This window comes from Phyllobates terribilis, unplaced genomic scaffold (assembly GCF_046119375.1).
Source record: "Phyllobates terribilis strain yellow unplaced genomic scaffold, ASM4611937v1 Scaffold_1__5_contigs__length_1240528914, whole genome shotgun sequence".
NCBI classification, from domain to species: Eukaryota; Metazoa; Chordata; class Amphibia; order Anura; family Dendrobatidae; genus Phyllobates; species Phyllobates terribilis.
This window is the reverse complement of record NW_027362761.1, coordinates 613,711,699-613,736,069: the sequence shown is the minus strand read 5'-3', so window position 1 is coordinate 613,736,069 and position 24,371 is coordinate 613,711,699. Positions and strand designations below refer to the sequence as shown.

Below are 24,371 nucleotides of genomic sequence, written 5' to 3'. Positions count from 1 at the left end.
AGGGGCAGCAGCCATCTTTACTCGGTCACCATGTTGTACATTGTGTGTCCATTTCCGGAAAGACCTTCTGGACCATGATGTCTATGTACGAATGGGTAAAAGTATAAATCAACTTAAGAAATTGACTTGGAAACAATTGAAAGAAATTTCATAAGTATTTTTCGTTAAGTCACAGATATTTTTTTTTATAATGCTTGATATTCAAATATTAATATCAACATACAATACAAAGTCTAGATAAGAGTTTCACAACATCTGATATTCTGAATACAGTAATAACAAACAAGGTTCATGGTGACAATTCAGCTTCACTGCTTGGAAAGCAAAAAATGTTCTTCCCTGTATTACTTTTCTCTACGAATCTCGTAAATAGAATTTTAATGTCTTGCAGATCCAGGTTAATTCTACTCAAAAAGACAATAATATTGGCATTTAAGACTCATGCACATAGCCTTATTTTCGGTCCGAGTGTGATCCAGCAAAACATGGAATCACACTTGGACCAATGTTATACTATGGGTACGTTCACAAGTCAGATTTGATCCTTGGACCAAGTCGGTTACAGAAAAAAAATCACCATAAGCCAAGTTTGATCCAATCTTTGGATCATACTCGGCCATGCATGATATCTGAGTGCAGTCTGATCTCCGTGACCTGACTAAACGGAGAAATTTTTTCTCCATCTTCTCCTCATCCGAGTGAATCGGATCATGCTATGCTCACACTTCGATCCAACTCAGATCAGAGTTTGATTTGCATAATCGTCCCGATTCTCTCAAATGAGAGAATACACGGTATTCTGCACCTGCCCTTAGTGTAATCGTTTGTTTGAAAATAACCTGATACACTTTAACAACCTTTGGTTTTTTTTGGCATTTACAGAATTTTTCACATTCTAAACAAGAATATTGTTTCCAATCAATGTAAATTTTTTGAGTTTTAAAAATCTGATTTCCTTGTAAAACATTTTTAAAACATAGAACATCACAATGGCATCTCTCCCATGTGACTTCTCTGATGGCTCATGAGATCTGCTTGCTGAGTAAAACATTTCCCGCATTCTAAACATAAAAATGGTTTCTCTTCCTTGTGAATTCTCTGATGTTTAACAAGATCTGATTTATATGTAAAACACTTGTCACATTCTGAACATGAATACGGCTTCTCTCCTGTGTGACTTTTCTCGTGTGTAAGAAGATTTGATTTATTCACGAAGCATTTCCCACATAGTGAACATGGAAACGGCTTCTCTCCTGTATGACTTCGATGATGATCCTTAAGTTTGGTTTTTGTCATAAAATATTTCCCACATTCGGAGCATGAATATGGTTTCTCCCCAGTGTGACTTTTCTGATGTTTAACAAGACTTGATTTATCTGTAAAGCATTTCCCACATTCTGAACATGAATATGGTTTTTCTCCTGTGTGAATTCTCTGATGTTTCGCAAGATCTGATTGATGTGTGAAACATTTCCCACATTCTGAACATGAAAACGGTTTCTCTCCTGTGTGAATTCTCTGATGTTTAACAAGATCTGATTTACCTGTGAAGTACTTTCCACATTCTGAGCACATATATAGTTTCTCTCCTGTGTGAATTCTCTGATGTTTAACACAGTCTGATTGATAGATAAAACATTTCCCACATTCTGAACATGAATATGCTTTCTCTCCTGTGTGACTTCGCTCATGTCTAACAAGACTTGCTTTACATGTGAAGCACTTCTTACATAGAGAACATGAAAATGGCTTCTCACCTGAGTGAATTCTTTCATGTATAACAAGACCTGATTTATCAGTAAATGATTTCCCACATAGCAAACATGGAAATGGCTTCTCCCCTGTGTGGCTTCTTTCATGTCTAACAAGACTTGATTTATCTATAAATGACTTCCCACATATCACACATGAAAACGGCTTCTCTCCTTTGTGACTTTGTTGATGTCTAACAAAATCTATTTTCCAGGCAAAGCATTTTTCACATTTTGAGCATGAATATGGCTTCTCTCCTGTGTGAATTCTTTGATGTTTAACAAAATGTGATTTATCTGTAAAACCTTTTCCACATTCAGAACATGTATACGGCTTCTCCCCTGTGTGAATTCTCTGATGCTTAACAAGACTTGATTTATCTATAAAGGACTTCCCACAGAGTGAACATGAATATGGTTTCTCTCCTGTGTGGCTTCGCTGATGTCTGACAAAATTTACTTTCCAGATAAAGCATTTGCCACATTCTGAACAAGAAAAGGTCTTCTCTCCAGTGTGAGTTTGTTTATGTTTAATAAGATGTGATTTATCTGAAAAACATTTCTCACATTCTGAACATGAATACGGCTTCTCTCCTGTGTGACTTCTCCGATGTTTAACAAGACCTGATTTGTTTATAAATGACTTCCCACATAATGAGCATGAAAATGGTTTTTCTCCTGTGTGAATTCTTTTATGTGCAACAAGACCTGATTTACCTATGAATCCTTTTCCACATTCTGAACAGGAGTACGGCTTCTCCCCTGTGTGAATTCTTTTGTGTACATAAAGACTTGAGCGTCTTGTAAAGTGTTTTCCACATTCTCCACATGGAAACCTTTTTCCACCATTCTGATCTGTACTTGTGGTAGCAATCTGAAACTGGTCAGAAGAAGGATCCTCGTGATGATGGGGATTATATGTTAAATCTATACTGTGACCTTCTGAATTTATATTATGGGTAATTATCTTTTCTTCTGACGAGAGCTGCTTGATATCTTCATCTTCTCCTTTATAATTAATCAATAACATGAAGTTTCCCTCAGGATTCATAATGTGATTTTCTGTTGAGATTAAAATGGGACATTGTAAGTTTTTCTGTAGATATTCATAACATTGAAGCTGGTTAAAACAGTTACAGAGTTGTGACCCAAATCAAGAGGTGGATCCTACAGGAAGGAGAGGTACACATGTAGCAGAGCTGCGCGTGGGATCTTGTAGCAGAGCTGCGCGTGGGATCATGTAGCAGAGCTGCGCGTGGGATCATGTAGCAGAGCATAACGCGTGGGATCATGTAGCAGAGCTGCGCGTGGGATCATGTAGCAGAGCTGCGCGTGGGATCATGTAGCAGAGCATAACGCGTGGGATCATGTAGCAGAGATGCGCGTGGGATCTTGTAGCAGAGATGCGCGTGGGATCTTGTAGCAGAGATGCGCGTGGGATCTTGTAGCAGAGATGCGCGTGGGATCTTGTAGCAGAGATGCGCGTGGGATCTTGTAGCAGAGCTGCGCGTGGGATCTTGTAGCAGAGCTGCGCGTGGGATCTTGTAGCAGAGCTGCGCGTGGGATCTTGTAGCAGAGCTGCGCGTGGGATCTTGTAGCAGAGCTGCGCGTGGGATCTTGTAGCAGAGCTGCGCGTGGGATCTTGTAGCAGAGCTGCGCGTGGGATCTTGTAGCAGAGATGCGCGTGGGATCTTGTAGCAGAGATGCGCGTGGGATCTTGTAGCAAAGCTGCGTGTGGGATCTTGTAGCAAAGCTGCGTGTCTATCATAAATACATACCTGTAGTAAAATGTACTGGAATTTCCTCCTTCACGCCAGTCATACACTGTTGACTTCTGGTCATCCTCTCTTCCTCATCTTCCAATTCAATATTAGTGAGATAATTTCCCTGATAAAAGAAACCACCAAAATCTATGACATCTATGACTGTTGGATCAGAAATTTCCCCATTTCCCTCTATAAATCTGGTACAGGTCTCAGGACCATCTACCTGATGATCCTCCGGGATGTTGTGATTCTCCTCTGGACAGTCCTGGGGATACAGAGGACGGGGACATCTCTCTGGGGAATTTCTTTCCATGAGTCCATCTGTAGGAAACAGACAGTGACAGAATACAGTGATGGAATAGATTGTGTCATGTGATGATGAGATGATGGGAGTAGTAGTAGGTGACCACAGAACAGACATGTCAGTCTCCCTCCTCACCCCGCTGATCGGCCCATAAATCCATCTCTTCTGCTTCATCGATAACCTCAACCTTAATATCAATCAGATCTTCACCCTAAAAAGAACAATGTAAGATGAGCTCAGGTCCCATCACTTCATGGTCAGATTTTTTGGGGACTTCAGTGCCATCTACCTGATGATCCTCCGGGATGTTGTGATTCTCCTCTGGACAGTCCTGGGGATACAGAGGACGGGGACATCTCTCTGGTGGATTTATTTCCATGAGTCCATCTGTAGGAAACACAGTGATTGAATACACGACCTCCGTATATCAATATACCATACACACTGGCTGACTAGATTAACCTTGGTATATACACAGTCGTGGTCAATAGATTTGCAATTGACACAAATTTTGGTTTTGACTGTTTTCTGCTTTAGTGTTTTTCACCTTTTCAGTCAGATGTTTCTATTGTTACTGATGGACAATTATAAACATTTCATCAGTTTTTACACTTTTATTGACAAATCCATGTAGTTTCTATAAAGCCTCAATATTCCCAGCACCGCCCTTATCCTCCACACCCCTGCCCCTTATTCTCCACACCACTGCTCCTTATCCTCCGAACCCCTTCCCCCATCCTCCACACCCCTCACCCTTATTCTCCACAGCCCTGCCCCTTATTCTCCGAACACCCTTCCCCCATCCTCCACACCCCTGCCCCTTATCCTCCACACCCCTGCCCCTTATCCTCCACAATACTGCCCCTTATCCTCCACAGCCCTGCCCCTTATCCTCCACACCCCTGCCCCTTATCCTCCGAACCCCTGCCCCCATCCTCCACACCCCTGCCCCTTATCCTCCACACCCCTGCCCCTTATCCTCCACACCCCTGCCCCTTATCCTCCACACCCCTGCCCCTTATCCTCCACAATACTGCCCCTTATCCTCCACAGCCCTGCCCCTTATCCTCCACACCCCTGCCCCTTATCCTCCGAACCCCTGGCCTTCCCCCAGCAGTTGGATGCCGGCTTCTGAGCAGATCATGACTGATGGCCGTCCGTTCTTGTCTCATCAGGGCTCGGAGTTACCACAATTTCTGGGTTTTGTTTGTCGCTTCAAGAGTACTACTAATACCATAAAAAGCACAGCTAGTATTTATCTTATTTCACATATATACTTTTGTTAATGTCATCTAATTAACATTTCTGATGTATTTCTGATTTATTTCTATACACATACACTTTTTGTAGGCCATGAACAAGGTCATCTGACTGAAACGTTGGCCTTCTTTCCCTTCGTCAGACCTATTGCTGAAATTAAAGAAATACATACTTTTCTGAATCTGAAGTGCCGTGGTATTTTCTCTATATACACTTCATGAGGACGGACCAGTGGTTCACAGTGGGACTGAGATCTGGGGAGTTTCCTGGCCAAGGACCCAAAATGTCAATGTTTAATCACTGAGCCACCTAGTTCTCCCTTTTACCCTGTGACATGGTCTCCATCGTAGGGGAAAAAAATCATCATCACCACATTGCTCCTGGATTGTTGAGGCAACAGCTCTACAGTTTTTGGCTATCTGTCAGGTTAATTTGGGCCCTGGATGGGCAATTTTTATACCAAACATCTCCAAGAAGAAGCTTGTTGGATCTACAGGCTGGAAAATCTAAGTCCAAAAGGCCTTAAAAGGAAGCTATCAGCAGTTTTTGCACGTCTGAACTAAGAATAGCATCTTAACCAGCACCTGTGCTGCATTCTATAAAGGGGTATATAACCCCCTGACCTGTATGCCCCCCAAAAACCTTTTGAAAGTCTCCCGTACTCTACGTAAATAGGCGTCCTTACTGAGGAGTCTATCCCTCTTCCCAGCTGCCGATCGCCGTCCTCCTGCTCTGACTGACGTGGATGATGCCTCCTGCGTCATCCGCCATCTCGCGCCTGAGCAGAGACATCGCCGGCTTGCGCCTGCACACCTACTGCGGGCAGAGACTAAAACAAAAGTGCGCATGACAATGCGCTCGCTGTGTGGATACACCGTGTTCCTAGAGGAAGCATATGTTGAAGGACTGCACCAACTGGATTTAACACTGGAGCCCGATTGGCTAATCAAATTTTGTGGACATTGAATATTTATCCAAAGTATCTATTGGACAATAGCCATCACACCTCTAATGACATGCAACAGAGATTGTATAACCTTGGGGAACATACGAAATGCAGTAATTTGTTTCACTTCCTGTTAGGGGGAGCGGTTGCAGACAACTTTATTTAATGGAACGCAACCGACCCCGGGGTCCGCGATGCAGCCTAGAGGACTGCTGCCGAACACTCTCCGGGTGGAAAGGCAAACGACAACTAAATGATAAACCCCTCCGTGTTAACTTCACACCGGACAGGGTATAGCGATACGCTCTATCTCCGTTTACTGCATGGAGGAGAGAGCGACCGGCGACGCACCTAACAATTATCTTAGCCCTTCGTGTTAACGCACACGGAAGGGTAAGACGGTTCGCACAATCTCCAAGAACCGCAGGGAGACGTGCGACCGTGGGAACAGCAGTAGCCCTGTCTTTGATACAGGCGCTACGCTATGGGGTTTGGCGCTAAAGCGGTTCACACAATCTCCAAGAACCGCAGGGAGACGTGTGACCGGACTATGAGCAGTAGCCCTGTCTTCGGTACAGGTGCTACGCTAAAGGAGACGGCGCTAGCGTGCGGGTGTGATTCCCTCCGGATATTCGAGCACTCAGCCGGCGTGCTACCGGACTGAGCAAACCCGCTCTATTTAGCTCACAGGCGGCTCGGGGTGTTAGGCGAACCCCCTGGTTAGAGCCAGTCAGCGAGGCGAAGCTACCTGCCTACTTTTTCTACCTGCCTAGCTAAAGCTATGGCTCTTCGAGGAGCCCAGAGTAAGTGTGCACACCACAAACAGCTAGCTCAAATGATCTGAGCGCGCCGCCATGTTTGTGGGCGGGCCTTTTAAAGATTAAGCCCTGCCCCACTGTCGCACCATTGGTGACGACACCCGTGACCAATCAGGCAGTGCCAGCTCACCAGGTCAGGTGGGTGCCAACCCACCAATCATGATCCGCCAGGTCACGGACATGCTCAGTGCGGCAAATCCTGGACTTAGATTCCGCAAGCCCTGTCTCCCTCTGCAACCCAGGCTTAACATTGCTAGGCACAACTAGCTGGGAGACAACCAGTGCTCGCGGACCAGCTAGGCGTTAGGGCTGACGGTGATGCTGAGCAGCATCAGCCCTGGCTGGACTGAAATGGGAAACCACAGAAGGTCCTGGACCCATTTCGAATCCAGCACCAGACCGACGCCTAACACCTCCCCTGATGAAGCCGATTTATCCAGCGAAACATGTTGGGAGGGGGGCAGATTTCAATATGTTTTAATATAGGAGAAATCAGACTCCTTTAAATGACGACAACCTGCATGAACACACACACACACTACACATTGTTATACAACAGTTATGGTTAATTTTTTAATATCTAGATATCATTATTAATTTAGAAAAAAATATATATATATATTTTTGCTATGTCTGAAGTCTGCTTGAGTGTTTTCTGATTTTTCATTGTGGAATGTCTGACTAAGATACTTGCTTCCTGTGAAGTCCTTGACAAGAAGGTTTACGTTGGGCCAAGGGAAATGTGTTTGTTACTTATTAGTCTATTTCGGTTTTCTGTTCAGTTGTATGTAACAATGAAGTTCTGTTCTGTCTAGCTAATAAATTGGTGAGTCTATGTTGCCACACCAGAAGACTCTACCTGCTGATGCATGTCACATGTATTCTGTCTCTCTTCCTGCATCGATGGAAGTATCTTAATTTGAATCTCACTGGCAATGTGAAGACCCTTTGCTGTCTATTCCAAAGTTCTCCCTAAAAACAAAGAGGGTCTCCATAACACAACTAAAAATCAATTCATCCAGTGATCATCTGAGTGGCGACAATATACTGCTGCAAGACTTAAAAGCTAAAAGTTAAGTTTTAAGAATCCACTAGAAATTATTAGTAGTTTAGTAAATTGGGTTTTTGTTTTCCATTTGTCAAAATGGATAAAATAAAGATTAACCCTTCATATGCCAGGGTCATTATATTTCTTATAAATGTATCATCACTTTGATAAATCTGACACATTTTAAGACTGACTGCCTAGTCCAAGTTTGTTCCGTCTAAAGCTATGTTCACACGTTGTGTTTTTGCTGCGTTTTTTTTTTTCCTGAAGGCAAAACCTGCTCTCTTGGCAGTAAAAAAAACAACCCCAAAAAGCAGGTTTTGATGAGTTTTTGCTGTGTTTTTGTCAGGGTACATTTGCCTCTTGTACATGCTGATAAAGGTTAGTGCATAAAAAAATAATCTGATTCAACTTCCTCAGGTTTTGGCACCAAAAATGAATTAAAACCTGATACCTGCGTTTTTTTTGCTGTGTTTTTTGCAATACCCATTGCAAAGGGTGAAAAACGCTGAAAGAAGTGACATGCTGCATTTTGCAAAAACGCCCCAACTTCTGTACACAGACCAAGGCCAGCCCCCACTTCTGTACACAGACCAAGGCCCGCCCCCTCTTCCCGTACACAGACCAAGGCCTGCCCCCTCTTCCCGTACACAGACCAAGGCCCGCCCCCTCTTCCCGTACACAGACCAAGGCCCTCCCCCACTTCCTGTACACAGACCAAGGCCCGCCCCCACTTATGTACACAGACCAAGGTCAGCCCCCACTTCTGTACACAGACCAAGGCCCTCCCCCTCTTCCTGTACACAGACCAAGGCCCGCCCCCTCTTCCTGTACACAGACTAAGGCCCGCCCCCTCTTCCTGTACAGACTAAGGCCCGCCCCCACTTCTGTACACAGACCAAGGCCCGCCCCCTCTTCCTGTACACAGACTAAGGCCCGCCCCCAATTCTGTACACAGACTAAGGCCCGCCCCCTCTTCTGTACACAGACCAAGGCCCGCCCCCTCTTCCTGTACACAGACCAAGGCCCGCCACCTCTTCGTACACAGACTAAGGCCCGCCCCCTCTTCTGTACACAGACTAAGGCCCGCCCCCTCTTCCCGTACAGAGACAAACAGTAAAAATGAGTCTCTAGTGTGATTTAATACAGGAGGTAAAAAAAACATCTATTTTTAACGGCAATGTAAACGCTTCAATACAGCAGCTAGTCGACACAGTAATGGGGATAAATATATATCTGCTGACCTCCTAATGTCCAAGGCCGGAGCTCCTCCATCATCACCTCCTGGTACCGATCCTGGTGTCCTTCTAGATACTCCCACTCCTCCATGGAGAGATAGACAGCGACGTCCTGACACCTTATAGGAACCTGACAACAACGACACCGTCATCACCCAGAATCCTCCAGTGCTGTCCTGTATAATGTCCCAGCAGTCACCTCTCGGGTCATCACCCAGAATCCTCCAGTGCTGTCCTGTATAATGTCCCAGCAGTCACCTCTCGGGTCATCACCCAGAATCCTCCAGTGCTGTCCTGTATAATGTCCCAGCAGTCACCAATCCGGCCATCACCCAGAATCCTCCAGTGCTGTCCTGTATAATGTCCCAGCAGTCACCTCTCCGGTCATCACCCAGAATCCTCCAGTGCTGTCCTGTATAATGTCCCAGCAGTCACCTCTCCGCTCATCACCCAGAATCCTCCAGTGCTGTCCTGTATAATGTCCCAGCAGTCACCTCTCCGGTCATCACCCAGAATTCTCCAGTGCTGTCCTGTATAATGTCCCAGCAGTCACCTCTCCGCTCATCACCCAGAATCCTCCAGTGCTGTCCTGTATAATGTCCCAGCAGTCACCTCTCCGCTCATCACCCAGAATCCTCCAGTGCTGTCCTGTATAATGTCCCAGCAGTCACCTCTCCGCTCATCACCCAGAATCCTCCAGTGCTGTCCTGTATAATGTCCTAGCAGTCACCTCTCCGCTCATCACCCAGAATCCACCAGTGCTGTCCTGTATAATGTCCCAGCAGTCACCTCTCCGCTCATCACCCAGAATCCTCCAGTGCTGTCCTGTATAATGTCCCAGCAGTCACCTCTCCGCTCATCACCCAGAATCCTCCAGTGCTGTCCTGTATAATGTCCCAGCAGTCACCTCTCCGCTCATCACCCAGAATCCTCCAGTGCTGTCCTGTATAATGTCCCAGCAGTCACCTCTCCGGTCATCACCCAGAATTCTCCAGTGCTGTCCTGTATAATGTCCCAGCAGTCACCTCTCCGCTCATCACCCAGAATCCTCCAGTGCTGTCCTGTATAATGTCCCAGCAGTCACCTCTCCGCTCATCACCCAGAATCCTCTAGTGCTGTCCTGTATAATGTCCCAGCAGTCACCTCTCCGCTCATCACCCAGAATCCTCCAGTGCTGTCCTGTATAATGTCCCAGCAGTCACCTCTCCGCTCATCACCCAGAATCCTCCAGTGCTGTCCTGTATAATGTCCCAGCAGTCACCTCTCCGGTCATCACCCAGAATTCTCCAGTGCTGTCCTGTATAATGTCCCAGCAGTCACCTCTCCGCTCATCACCCAGAATCCTCCAGTGCTGTCCTGTATAATGTCCCAGCAGTCACCTCTCCGGTCATCACCCAGAATTCTCCAGTGCTGTCCTGTATAATGTCCCAGCAGTCACCTCTCCGCTCATCACCCAGAATCCTCCAGTGCTGTCCTGTATAATGTCCCAGCAGTCACCTCTCCGCTCATCACCCAGAATCCTCCAGTGCTGTCCTGTATAATGTCCCAGCAGTCACCTCTCCGCTCATCACCCAGAATCCTCCAGTGCTGTCCTGTATAATGTCCCAGCAGTCACCTCTCCGCTCATCACCCAGAATCCTCCAGTGCTGTCCTGTATAATGTCCCAGCAGTCACCTCTCCGGTCATCACCCAGAATTCTCCAGTGCTGTCCTGTATAATGTCCCAGCAGTCACCTCTCCGCTCATCACCCAGAATCCTCCAGTGCTGTCCTGTATAATGTCCCAGCAGTCACCTCTCCGGTCATCACCCAGAATTCTCCAGTGCTGTCCTGTATAATGTCCCAGCAGTCACCTCTCCGCTCATCACCCAGAATCCTCCAGTGCTGTCCTGTATAATGTCCCAGCAGTCACCTCTCCGCTCATCACCCAGAATCCTCCAGTGCTGTCCTGTATAATGTCCCAGCAGTCACCTCTCCGCTCATCACCCAGAATCCTCCAGTGCTGTCCTGTATAATGTCCCAGCAGTCACCTCTCCGCTCATCACCCAGAATCCTCCAGAGCTGTCCTGTATAATGTCCCAGCAGTCACCTCTCCGGTCATCACCCAGAATCCTCCAGTGCTGTCCTGTATAATGTCCCAGCAGTCACCTCTCCAGCCATCACCCAGAATCCTCCAGTGCTGTCCTGTATAATGTCCCAGCAGTCACCTCTCCGGTCATCACAAAGAATCCTCCAGTGCTGTCCTGTATAATGTCCCAGCAGTCACCTTTCCGGTCATCACCCAGAATCCTCCAGTGCTGTCCTGTATAATGTCCCAGCAGTCACCTCTCCGTCATCACCCAGAATCCTCCAGAGCCGTCCTGTATAATGTCCCAGCAGTCACCTCTCCGGTCATCACCCAGAATCCTCCAGTGCCGTCCTGTATAATGTCCCAGCAGCCACCTCTCCGGTCATCACCTAGAATCCTCCAGTGCTGTCCTATATAATGTCCTAGCAGTCACCTCTCCGCTCATCACCCAGAATCCTCCAGTGCTGTCTTGTATAATGTCCCAGCAGTCACCTCTCCGCTCATCACCCAGAATCCTCCAGTGCTGTCCTGTATAATGTCCCAGCAGTCACCTCTCCGCTCATCACCCAGAATCCTCCAGTGCTGTCCTGTATAATGTCCAAGCAGTCACCTCTCTGCTCATCCCCCAGAATCCTCCAGTGCCGTCCTGTATAATGTCCCAGCAGCCACCTCTCCGGTCATCACCCAGAATCCTCCAGTGCTGTCCTATATAATATCCTAGCAGTCACCTCTCCGCTCATCACCCAGAATCCTCCAGTGCTGTCCTGTATAATGTCCCAGCAGTCACCTCTCCGTCATCACCCAGAATCCTCCAGTGCCGTCCTGTATAATGTCCCAGCAGTCACCTCTCCGCTCATCACCCAGAATCCTCCAGTGCTGTCCTGTATAATGTCCCAGCAGTCACCTCTCTGGTCATCACCCAGAATTCTCCAGTGCTGTCCTGTATAATGCCCCAGCAGCCACCTCTCCGGTCATCACCCAGAATCCTCCAGTGCCGTCCTGTATAATGTCCCAGCAGTCACCTCTCCGCTCATCACCCAGAATTCTCCAGTGCTGTCCTGTATAATGCCCCAGCAGCCACCTCTCCGGTCATCACCCAGAATCCTCCAGTGCCGTCCTGTATAATGTCCCAGCAGTCACCTCTCCGCTCATCACCCAGAATCCTCCAGTGCTGTCCTGTATAATGTCCCAGCAGTCACCTCTCCGCTCAGCAGCTCAATCATCTTGTTGCTGAGCTCTAGGATCTTCTTCTTCCTCTCATGTATCGGGGAGTGCGGGGGAGGATCTGTGATGGGGCCTGGGCTCCGCCCTCCTGACTCCTGGAGATGGATGATGGGAGTCACACCCTCCCCCGGTGTCTTCCTCACTATTGTGTAATCCTGTGTATGGAGAGAGACACTTAGGGAGAAGAATTCCTTCCCGACTCCAGATCTGACAATCAGTAGAAATCCCGGGATCAATAACCGTCTCCAGTAATCTGGGGCCATAACCTGGAATATTATTACACTCAGGACAGACATCCAGGCCCCTCTACGGCTCTTATAGGGAATCCCCATGACAACTCCTCCTGGCAGAGAGCTGCACACAATCACTGCTCTTACAGTAAAGAATCCTTCTCTTCCTCTTCTGGATTTCCTCTTCCCGATGTCGGACTTGTTACATAACACAATAAAGCTGATAGAAATGTAGAGGAGTTACCTCTCCGCTCAGCAGGGAGATGATCTCCAGGGTGACGTGTAATAATCTTCTGGTGGTCTCGTCCTCGTCCATCCTCGGGGTCATTCAGGAGAAGGAGGGATGAGCACGGGATCAGCTGGAGGGATCTCGTCCTGCCGGCGTCTTCATGATAAAGGAGAAGAAGTGAGATACAGAACTGCAGTCACTGAGCAGTAAGAGAAGCAGGTTCTCTGAGCTTTCTAGTTCATTTACAGAGTAAACAATCATTTAAGTGATGGTCACGGGACCTAACCTCATTAAAAGACAATCATTAAATGTAAATGTTTATCAGCTATAAATTAGTTCACATTCACAATTTATGAGCGAGTAACAGTAACTTTTACTATAGTTTAAACAGTTTTTGGACATATCGTTCATGGGCTTCATCCATTTATACTATACAAATATTGCAATGATGACTTGTTAGGGATCAATTCAGAGCAATTATCTACTATTTAAAGGGAATCAGTCATGTAAAAAAATGCTATTAACTTGCAGATATGGGGTCAATCTGCAGATAATACGAGTTCTGAACCTGCCCAGTGCCCGCACTGAGAGCCCCGCTGCCAGGAGGAAATTAACTGTATTCCTCCCAGCAACAGATTGTAACCAAGCACCCGGCACTGACTGACATCCAGTTCTGCATTAGGGATAACTGTCAATCAGTGCCTGGAGTGCGGTTACAGCCGCTGCTCTATCCACAGCGTTATTATATATAACAGATTCCCTGTAAATGAACTCTGACACTAAGGCTCCGATCACATCTACAAGACGTCACCAGGCACGACCGATGGATCCTGTAACTAAGGATCCGATCACATCTACAAGACGTCACCAACCACAACCGATGGATCCTGTAACTAAGGCTCCAATCACATCTACAAGACGTCACCGACCACGACCGATGGATCCTGTAACTAAGGCTCCAATCACATCTACAAGACGTCACCGACCACGACCGATGGATCCTGTAACTAAGGCTCCGATCACATCTACAAGACGTCACCAGCCACGACCGATGGATCCTGTAACTAAGGCTCCGATCACATCTACAAGACGTCACGAGCCAAGACGGGTGGATCCTGTAACTAAGGCTCCGATCACATCTACAAGACGTCACCGACCACGACCGATGGATCCTGTAACTAAGGCTCCGATCACATCTACAAGACATCACCGACCACGACCAATGGATCCTGTAACTAAGGCTCCGATCACATCTACAAGACATCACCGACCACGACCAATGGATCCTGTAACTAAGGCTCCGATCACATCTACAAGACATCACCGACCACGACCGATGGATCCTGTAACTAAGGCTCCGATCACATCTACAAGACGTCACCAGCCAAGATGGGTGGATCCTGTAACTAAGGCTCCGATCACATCTACAAGACGTCACCGACCACGACCGATGGATCCTGTAAATAAGGCTCCGATCACATCTACAAGATGTCACCGACCACGACCGATGGATCCTGTAAATAAGGCTCCGATCACATCTACAAGACAACACCAACCACGACCAATGGATCCTGTAACTAAGGCTCCAATCACATCTACAAGATGTCACCGACCACGACCGATGGATCCTGTAAATAAGGCTCCGATCACATCTACAAGATGTCACCAACCACAACCGATGGATCCTGTAACTAAGGCTCCCATCACATCTACAAGACAACACCAACCACGACCAATGGATCCTGTAACTAAGGCTCCAATCACATCTACAAGATGTCACCGACCACGACCGATGGATCCTGTAACTAAGGCTCCGATCACATCTACAAGACGTCACCAGCCACGACCGATGGATCCTGTAACTAAGGCTCCGATCACTTCTACAAGACGGCACCAACCACGACCGATGGATCCTTTAACTAAGGCTCCAACCACATCTACAAGACGTCACCAGCCACGACCGATGGGTCCTGTAACTAAGGCTCCAATCGCATCTACAAGACGTCACCAGCAACGACCGGTGGATCCTGTAACTAAGGCTCCAATCACATCTACAAGACGTCATCGACCACGACCGATGGATCCTGTAACTAAGGCTCCGATCACATCTACAAGACGTCACCAACCACGAGCAATGGATCCTGTAACTAAGGCTCCGATCACATCTACAAGACGTCACCAGGCACTACCGATGGAACCTGTAACTAAGGCTCCGATCACTTCTACAAGACGGCACCAACCACGACCGATGGATCCTGTAACTAAGGCTCCGATCACATCTACAAGACGACACCAACCACAACCGATGGATCCTGTAACTAAGGCTCCGATCACATCTACAAGACGTCACCAACCACAACCGATGGATCCTGTAACTAAGGCTTCCATCACATCTACAAGACGACACCAACCACGACAGATGGATCCTGTAACTAAGGCTCCAATCACATCTACAAGACGACACCAACCACGACCGATGGATCCTGTAACTAAGGCTCCAATCACATCTACAAGACGTCACCAGCCACGACCGATGGATCCTGTAACTAAGGCTCCAATCGCATCTACAAGACGTCACCAGCAACGACCGGTGGATCCTGTAACTAAGGCTCCGATCACATCTACAAGACGTCACCGACCACAAGCGATGGATCCTGTAACTAAGGCTCCGATCACATCTACAAGACGGCACCAACCACAACCGATGGATCCTGTAAATAAGGCTCCGATCACATCAACAAGATATACATTAACTAAATGAAAATCAGCAGCATAAATGTATATAAAAAAAAAAAGTTTCTGGGGTTTCATAACACTCTGTACCAAAAAGTGGATCGTCAACAACAGACTTTTCCTGTGCGTTCTCCACTCTGTGTCCTTAGCCTCGTCTCCTGATCTGACCCGCTGTAATCAAGAGCCAGAATGATATTTTCTGAATGGGGACAGTCACCTCGGGAACTACACCAAGGTGGAGACACTGTACATTTTTCATTCTGTCCTCAGCCGCGGTAGCATATACGGCCCTGCTCCCTCTTTAAATGAATTAAAGATCTTTAAAAAGTCATCTAAACATTAACTAGACATCTTTTAGCCCCAGTTACGGACAGTTCCCTTTTTCCCTGTGTGCATCACTTAACTTGGCTTACCCAGCAAATATCATGTGCAAGGCTCTTCCCTCTCATCGATCTTCTAGTACTATATACCAACAATACGGTCAGGGCTAGAATATGCACAGCTTTCACATTTCCTTTCTTCTCAGCACTGACCTCCACCATTCGTTATCTCCAAACAGACGTGCATGGCCCCTTCCTGTTCCCCACACTTCATTTCAGATATATACATATTATATAAAGTATGCAGTAACTTCCTACATTCTAAAAACCATGGCAAACCACACTAAATAAGCAATTTACAGAAGTACAATGTGTTTCTATCAATTTTATGAAGTAATGACCTGGTTCTACTGGGCTGAATTTCAATCCCAAGCAATTTAGCACAACATAGTGGGATAATGTCATTCTTCCCTATACGCGTTTGTCATTAGTTCCCTTTGTTTGTAACTTCATTTTTACTCTTAAAGAACAGCGTCTACTTCTTTTGGAACATAAATTCTCCCTCATATGGTGGCCGTACCGGTGCAGACTCTTCCTTTTCCACCTTCTCTGCTATGTTCAGGGCTTCACATTCGGATCCTGTATTGTGATCTCTTTCCATTAATGCGTATTATAACTTACAGTCATCCCTCACAAGTCTTTTCACTAATGACATTGCGCATTTATTGATCTCCTTCATATACTATTGAGTTTGACACAGAGAAGCTGCTGGGGGAACAAACACAGAGGAGCCTGGGAGGGGTTGTCAGGAGGAGGTACAGTGGGCAAAATAAGTATTTGATACGCTGCCGATTTTGCAGGTTTTCCCACCTACTAAGAATGAAGAGGTCGGTAATTTTTCTCGTAGATACACTTCACCTGTGAGAGACAGATTCTAACGATAAAAGCCAGAAATTCTCATTTTATGATTTTTAAATAATTAAATTGCATTTTATTGCAAGAAATAAGTATCTGATCGCCTACCAACCAGCAAGAATTCTGCCTCTCACAGACCTGTTAGTTTTTCTTTAAGAAGTCCTCCTACTCTGCACTCATTACCTGTATTAATTGCACATGTTTGAACTCGCTACCTGTATAAAAGACACCTGTGCACACACTCAATCACGCTCCAACCTCTCCATCATGGCCAAGACAAGAGAGCTGTCTAAGGACACCAGGGACAAAATTGTAGACCTGCACAAGGCTGGGATGGGCTACAGGACAATAGGCAATAGGCAAGCAGCTTGGCGAAAAGGCAACAACTGTTGACACAATTATTAGAAAATGGAAGAAACAGATGACTGTCAATCTTCCTCGGTCTGGGGCTCTATGCAAGATCTCGCCTCGTCGGGTAAGGATGATCCTGAAAAAGGTCAGGAAACAGCCAAGAACTACACGGCAGTGCCTGATCAATGACCTGAAGAGAGCTGGGACAACAGACTCAAACATTACCGTTACTTACACAGTACGCCGTCATGGATTAAAATCCTGCAGGGCACGCAAGGTCGCCCTGCTCACGCCAGCACATGTCCAGGCCAGTTTGAAGTTTGCCAATGACCATCTGGATGATCCAGAAGAGGCAAGGGAGAAGGTCATGTGGTCGGATGAGACCAAAATAGAGCTTTTTAGTATCAACTCCACTCGCCTTGTTTGGAGGAAGAAGGATGAGTACAACCCCAAGAACACCATCCCAACTGTGAAGCATGATGGGGAAACATCATATTTTGCTGGTGCTTTTCTGTAAATGGGACATGACGATTGCACCGTATTTAAGGGAGGATGGATGGGGTCATGTATCGCGAGATTTTGGCCAACAACCTCCTTCCCTCAGTAAGAGCATTGAAGAGGAGTCGTGGCTGGGTCTTCCAGCACGAAAATGACCCAAAACACACAGCCAGGGCAACTAAGCAGTGGCTCCGTAAGAAGCATTTCAAGGTCCTGGAATGGCCTAGGCCAGGGGTCTCAAACTCAGCTGGGCATATGGGCTGCACACGGAAAAACATTTAATTTAGGGGGCCGCATTATTTGCATGACAAAGTGACAATTTTAGTGATACCATTTTATTTTCTATACACCTTTTGAACTGGTCCCCATCTTGCAGACATGGTCTCCCCTCCAGGTCCCCCATCTTGCAGACATGGTCTCCCCTCCAGGTCCCCCATCTTGCAGACATGATCTCCCCTCCAGCTCCCCCATATTGCAGACATGGTCCCCCCTCCAGGTCCCCCATATTGCAGACATGGTCCCCCCTCCAGGTCCCCCATATTGCAGACATGGTCTCCCCTCCAGGTCCCCCATATTGCAGACATGGTCTCCCCTCCAGGTCCCCCATATTGCAGACATGGTCTCCCCTCCAGGTCCCCCATATTGCAGACATGGTCTCCCCTTCAGGTCCCCCATATTGCAGACATGGTCCCCCATCCAGGTCTCCCATATTGCAGACATGGTCCCCCATCCAGGTCTCCCATATTGCAGACACGGTCTCCCCTCCAGGTCCCCCATATTGCAGACATTGCAGCAGCGTATGATGTCACTGCCATGCGCAGATGTCAGGTACTGGCCTCTGATAGGCCGGCGGCTGACACTGGTATTGCTGTGCAGAGAGCCGGTCTCTGCGCGGCAATACACTGCATTACAGCGCTGATGTCGGCGGCTGCTGGAGAGAGCCACGATCGTTACGGGGTCTGTGCCTGCGGGCCACAAGAAGCAGCCGGAGGGGCCGCGTGTTTGAGACCCCTGACCTAGGCAGTCTGCAGACCAGAATCCAATAGCAAATCTTTGGAGGGAGCTGAAACTTAATGTTGTCCAGCGACAGCCCCAAAACCGGAAATATCTGGAGAAGATCTGTATGGAGGAGTGGGCCAAAATCCCTGCTGCAGTGCGTGCAAACCTGGTCAAGAACAACAGGAAACGTCTGACCTCTGTAATTGTAACAAAGGTTTCTGGACCAAATATTAAGTTCTGTTTTTCTATTGTATCAAATACTTATTTCATGCAATAAAATGCAAATTAATTATGTAAAAATCATACAATGGGATTTTCTGAATTATTTTTAGATTCTGTCTCTCACAGGTGAAGTGACCTACGATAAAAATTACAGACCTCTCCATACTTTGTAGGTGGGAAAACCTGCAAAATCAGCAGAGAATCAAATACTTATTTTCCCCCCTGTAGTTGTCAGTCAAAAGATTGTACTGCCGATAGCCATCTAATGTGTATGGGGTTTTCTGATGTTTCTTCAGGATCACGCCTCTTCTCCACCTCCCAGCTTACTGGTTCCCGGTGATGGTGCGCAGTTTGACAGTTCAGACCGGCAGCATGGCTGTACCGCTGGGCCAAACTGAATATCCTCAAAGGCTGCTAACAGAGACAACTTTGCCTTTTCAGCATTAGAAAAGGGCAGGGGGACTAGATAAAATCTGTCCAGATCCCGCGATCCAGTCAGCTGCACAGCAGTGTGAGCAGACTCTAAGGCAGGGTTCACACGAGTGCATTTCTCAGTCGATATACAGACTGCAAGGACCGGACTTGACCGCGGGTCTCCTGATATGAACTTATTGCCTCATGTGAGACACATGCGAATCTGTAAGTTCAGGTCAGATCAGCATCTGTTACGGGGCACAAAGTGACAGCTACTCATGATGCGTACAGCACTAAGGGGTTAAAGAGAGGTAAACTGCAAAATTGCTTCATTTTACAAACACTTTGCAATTATATGAACTGGGGACGACCCCCGGTAAGGGTCTTTACCTTCTTCAGTCAGTGATTGTAATATACATTGGTGCTTGACTGTGAACCCTTCAGAAGTTTCTAGATTTCTGCATAAATTGGACCTAAAACTACATCAGATTTTCACACAAGTCCTAAAAGTAGATTAACAACCAAATCAAAGAAATTAGTCAAAAATATTTGGATTATTTTCCATGATAAGGCTGAGTTCACACGATGCGTATTTAATGCGTTTCCGCGGCGCTTTTGCAGTTGCGTAAACGCCGCGGAAACGCATGAAAAACGCATGGTAGAAGGGCAGCAATGTTCCCCAATTGAAATCCGCATGTGCTGTGCCCATGATGCGGATTTTTCCGCAGCATAAACGCTGCGCTCAAAAATATGCAGCATGTCAATTAATTTTGCGTAAACGCGGCGTTTTCGGCGCCATTGACTTGCATTAGAACGCGCCAATTCCGCAAGACTGCATCTGTACTTGCGTTATTGGCGCGTTCTAATGTGCGGATGGTACCCGGGTGTGGAGGAGAGGAGAGTCTCATCCGCACCCAGGTACCATTAAAAAAAGCTGTAAAACAAGAATAAAATAAAAAATATATATATACTTACCATCTGTCGGCCCGCGCAGCGCTCGTGCTTGCTTCCCGGCACTTGCAGTGAGTTGAAGGACCTGCGCTGACGTCAGAGTCATGTGACGGGTCATGTGACGCTGACGTCGGCAGGTCTTTCAATTCAAAGTTGCCGGCAGCCGGGAGAACGGAGTGTAAGGACAGCGCGGGCCATCGGAGGTAAGTATATACACTCTCTCGGGTCACACTATATAAATCTATGCTGTTTGCATGGATTTATACAGTGTGACCTAGTTGTCAAGCACTTTCCAGGTGATGCTAAAATCGCCTGGAAAGCGCTTGTCAATCTGCATGCGGAAACGCATGTGAATCTGCATGTGGATCCGCATGTATTCTGCAGGAAAAACGCATGCACAATCTGCATGTACAATCCGCATGCGTTTTTTCTGTCAGGGAGATGCAGAAATGATGCAGAAATTTTCTGCTTCATTTCTGCATCGTGTGCACATACCCTAAAAATGACAAAGCCCATGTCACATTTCTGTGAGGCAAAAGTATGTGAACCTTCAGGATTAGCAGATCATTTGCAGGTGGAATTAGTCTGGTGTCTTCAATCAATGGGAGGACAATCAGGTGCAAGTGGGCGACCTGTTATATATAAACAACAGGGAACTATCAAAACCCGATCATTAGAGCACGTGTGAGAAAGAGGATCATATCATGGCACGAAGAAAGGAGATGTCTAAGGACCTCAGAAAAGTTGTTGATGCTCCTCAGGCTGGAAAAGGTTTTACTAAACCACCTCCAAAGAGTGTGGACTCCACTAACTCATTGTCAGACGGACTGTATACAAATGGAGGAATTCCAGAGGATTATTCCCGTCCCCAGGAGCGGACGACCAACAGACATCACTGCGAGATCACAAAGGAGCCCAAGATCACCTCTAAGCAACCAAAGGCCTGTCTGACATCAGCTACTGTGTGTATACACAGTATATAGAGCAGGTGCACAGCGACCCCATCCATACTGAGCTTACAGCACAGCCATGACGCTGGAGGGTCGGCCGCCCCCTCCTGACCCCGCGGCCTCAGCAATGAAAGAAGACAGACTGAAAATGACACAACTCACAAGAAATCACTGAGGCCGGAGGAAGCGGGCGACCACCAGACGACCTATAGAGGCGGAGCCCCCCATACTGCGTCCAGGGGTCACAGCGACTACCGGCTGAGTACAGGGAGCCACAGGAACAGCTCTGATCTCACCCCACACTCTCCTCTCACAGATTCACCACAAACCCTCCCTGTAATCTCACCGGAATGGCGGGAAGCGGAAACCTGCTGCTGGCTGATACCAGAGAGCAAGAGCTGCGCACAACCAGGACGGAGCTGCTGCACTGAGAGCGGGAGGAGCTGTGGTGACGTCACCGCCATGTGATCAGGGGGCGGAGTTCAGGAGAGAAGTGGTGAAGGAGCTGTGTGACGTCACCGCCATGTGATCAGGGGGCGGAGCTCAGGAGAGAAGTGGGGAGGGACCTGTGGTGACGTCACCGCCATGTGATCAGGAGGCGGAGCTCAAGAGATCGTGTCACCAATGACCATTACGTCATCAGCTCTTTCAGTGAGGAGGCGCCTGCTGTGCTCTGTTCTCTCTGGTATCAGCCATTCTCCATTGCTCTGTATACAGGCTATACACACACATTGCAGGATCTGTGTGACGTCAGGTGAGATTACAGGAGAAGCACAGACCTATGCTGCCCCCTCCTGTCACCTCACACAACTGCAGGTTCAAGTCCCCTAAAAAAATTAGTGACATGGAAATATTTTTTTAAAAAATCTATATCTATCTATCTCTCCGCTGTGTGAATCACCGTCTTTTTCTCCAAAAATTGCATAAGCTGATTACACCTGCGGGAGTTTGTCCTCTGAGCCTGAAAGTGTCCGGACCCTCGGAGCAGCCATCATCCTGACCAGGAACTGCAGAGAGATGAGAACAATGCAGGCTGAAGGCGGCTCTCAGCCACCTGGGCTCCATAACCCCTCAGCAGGGCCACAGGCACTCCTTTTGGAGGTGACCCCAGCCTATGTCGGGGCTTCCTAAATCAGTGCACACTGCACTTTGAACTCCTGCCACATCAGTTTCCCTCCGACCGGGCCAAGGTGGCTGGCGTTCATCATGTCTCACCTCACCGAGGAAGCATTGGCATGGCTAAATCCTCTATGGGAGAGAGGGGATTCCCTGGTGTCCGATCTTCCGGCTTTCCTCTCTGTCTTCCGGAAGGTCTTCGATGAGCCCAGACGAAGGACTTCTACTGCCTCCTCACTGCTCCGTCTCCGCCAAGGGAGTCTCACCATGGGCCAGTTTTCCATACAGTTCCGTATCCTCGCTTCGGAGCTTGCCTGGAACAACGAGGCCCTGGTGTCCACCTTCTGGAAGGGTCTTTCCGGACGGATCAAGGACGAGTTAGCCGGCCGGGACATTCCTTCCACCCTGGACGACCTGGTGTCACTAGCTACCCAGATTGACAACCGTTTCTTGGAACGAGTTAAGGAGACTACCCGGGAGATAAGATTTCCTCGTCTCGCACCTGTTTTCCAGGAACCTGCCTCCCAACCAGCAACTCCCCGGGCACGCTCGCTCAAACCCATGCAGATTGACCAGACCAAGATGGTCAAGTCTCGCCAAGAGATGCGCCGAGGGGAGCTGTTTCTACTGTGGAGCATCTGATCCGTTCCTGTCCGGTGAAGCCGGGAAACTCCAGTGTCTAGGACCGCTCGGAGAGGTCATCCTAGGCAAGAGTAAATCCTCTCCGTCCTTGACTATATCCGTTTCTATTTCCTGTGGCGAGACACGCTTCTTTGAAACCGCCCACCTGGATTCCAGAGCCGCTGGGAATCTCATTTCTCAGTCCCTTGTAGAGAAGTATCAGATTCCCACCAAGCGTCTGGCCGAACCATTGGCAGTTGCTTCCGTGGATGGAAGACTCCTTCCGGTGACCATCTTGCTCGTCACAGAGCCTGTAACCCTTCAGGTGGGAATGCTGCACTCGAAGAGGATCTCCTTCCATGTGCTTTCCGGACTCTCTCACTCCCTTTTGCTAGGTCTACCCTGGCTACAGAAATATGAACCCATTCTGAATTGGCGATCCGGTGAGGTGCTCCTTTGGGGGCAGGATTGCCATGAGACCTGCCTGTTTCCGGTTCGCCCGGCTCGACCTCCGTCTACTCTGGCTAATCTACCCGGTCTGCCGGCACCCTACTGGTCCTATGCGACGTCTTCGACAGGAAGGAAGCCGAGACACTACCACCTCATAGGCCGTATGATTGCCCCATCCACCTGGTACCTGGCGCTTCACCTCCCCGCGGGCATATCTACCCCTTGTCGCTGGCTGAGACCCGGGCCATGTCTGAGTACATCAAGGAGAATCTTGCTAGGGGATTCATTCAGAAATCTACTACCACGGCTGGAGCAGGATTCTTCTTCGTTGAAAAGAAAGACGGCTAGCTACGGCCGTGTATATATTACTGGGGGCTTAACCAAATTACCATCAAAAATAAGTACCCCCTGCCTCTCATCTCGGAGCTGTTCGACTGACTTAAAGGCACGAGGGTCTTCACCAAGCTCGATCTTTGTGGGGCGTACAGTTTGGTCCGGATCCACCAGGGAGACGAGTGGAAGACGGCATTCAACACCCGGAACGGTCACTATGAATACCGCGTGATGCCCTTTGGTCTCTGTAATGCCCCAGCTGTCTTCCAGGAGCTAGTTAATGACATTTTCCGTGACCTCTTTTATTCTTGCGTAGTGGTGTACCTGGACGATATCTTGGTCTTCTCTCCGAATCTGCCCTCACACCGGAGGAATGTTCGTCAGATTCTGCTAAGGTTCCGGCAGAATCGTCTGTATGCAAAATTTTAAAAATGTCTCTTCGAGCAGACTTCCCTTCCGTTCCTGGGATATATTATCTCCGAGACTGGTCTTCGGATGGATCCCGAGAAGGTTTCTGTTGTCTTAAAATGGCCCCGACCGGAGGGGTTGAAGGATATTCAGCGATTCCTGGGCTTCGCAAATTATTACCGCCTCTTCATTCCTCATTTCTCCTCCCGG

At 47.8% G+C, this 24,371-nt stretch overlaps 1 pseudogene; it reads right to left on the bottom strand.

Annotated features, from left to right (window-relative positions):
- Nucleotides 1–242: 242 nt before the first annotated feature.
- The window catches only part of LOC141153319 (uncharacterized), a 46,720-nt pseudogene continuing 22,591 nt past the window's right edge, over nucleotides 243–24,371 (bottom strand).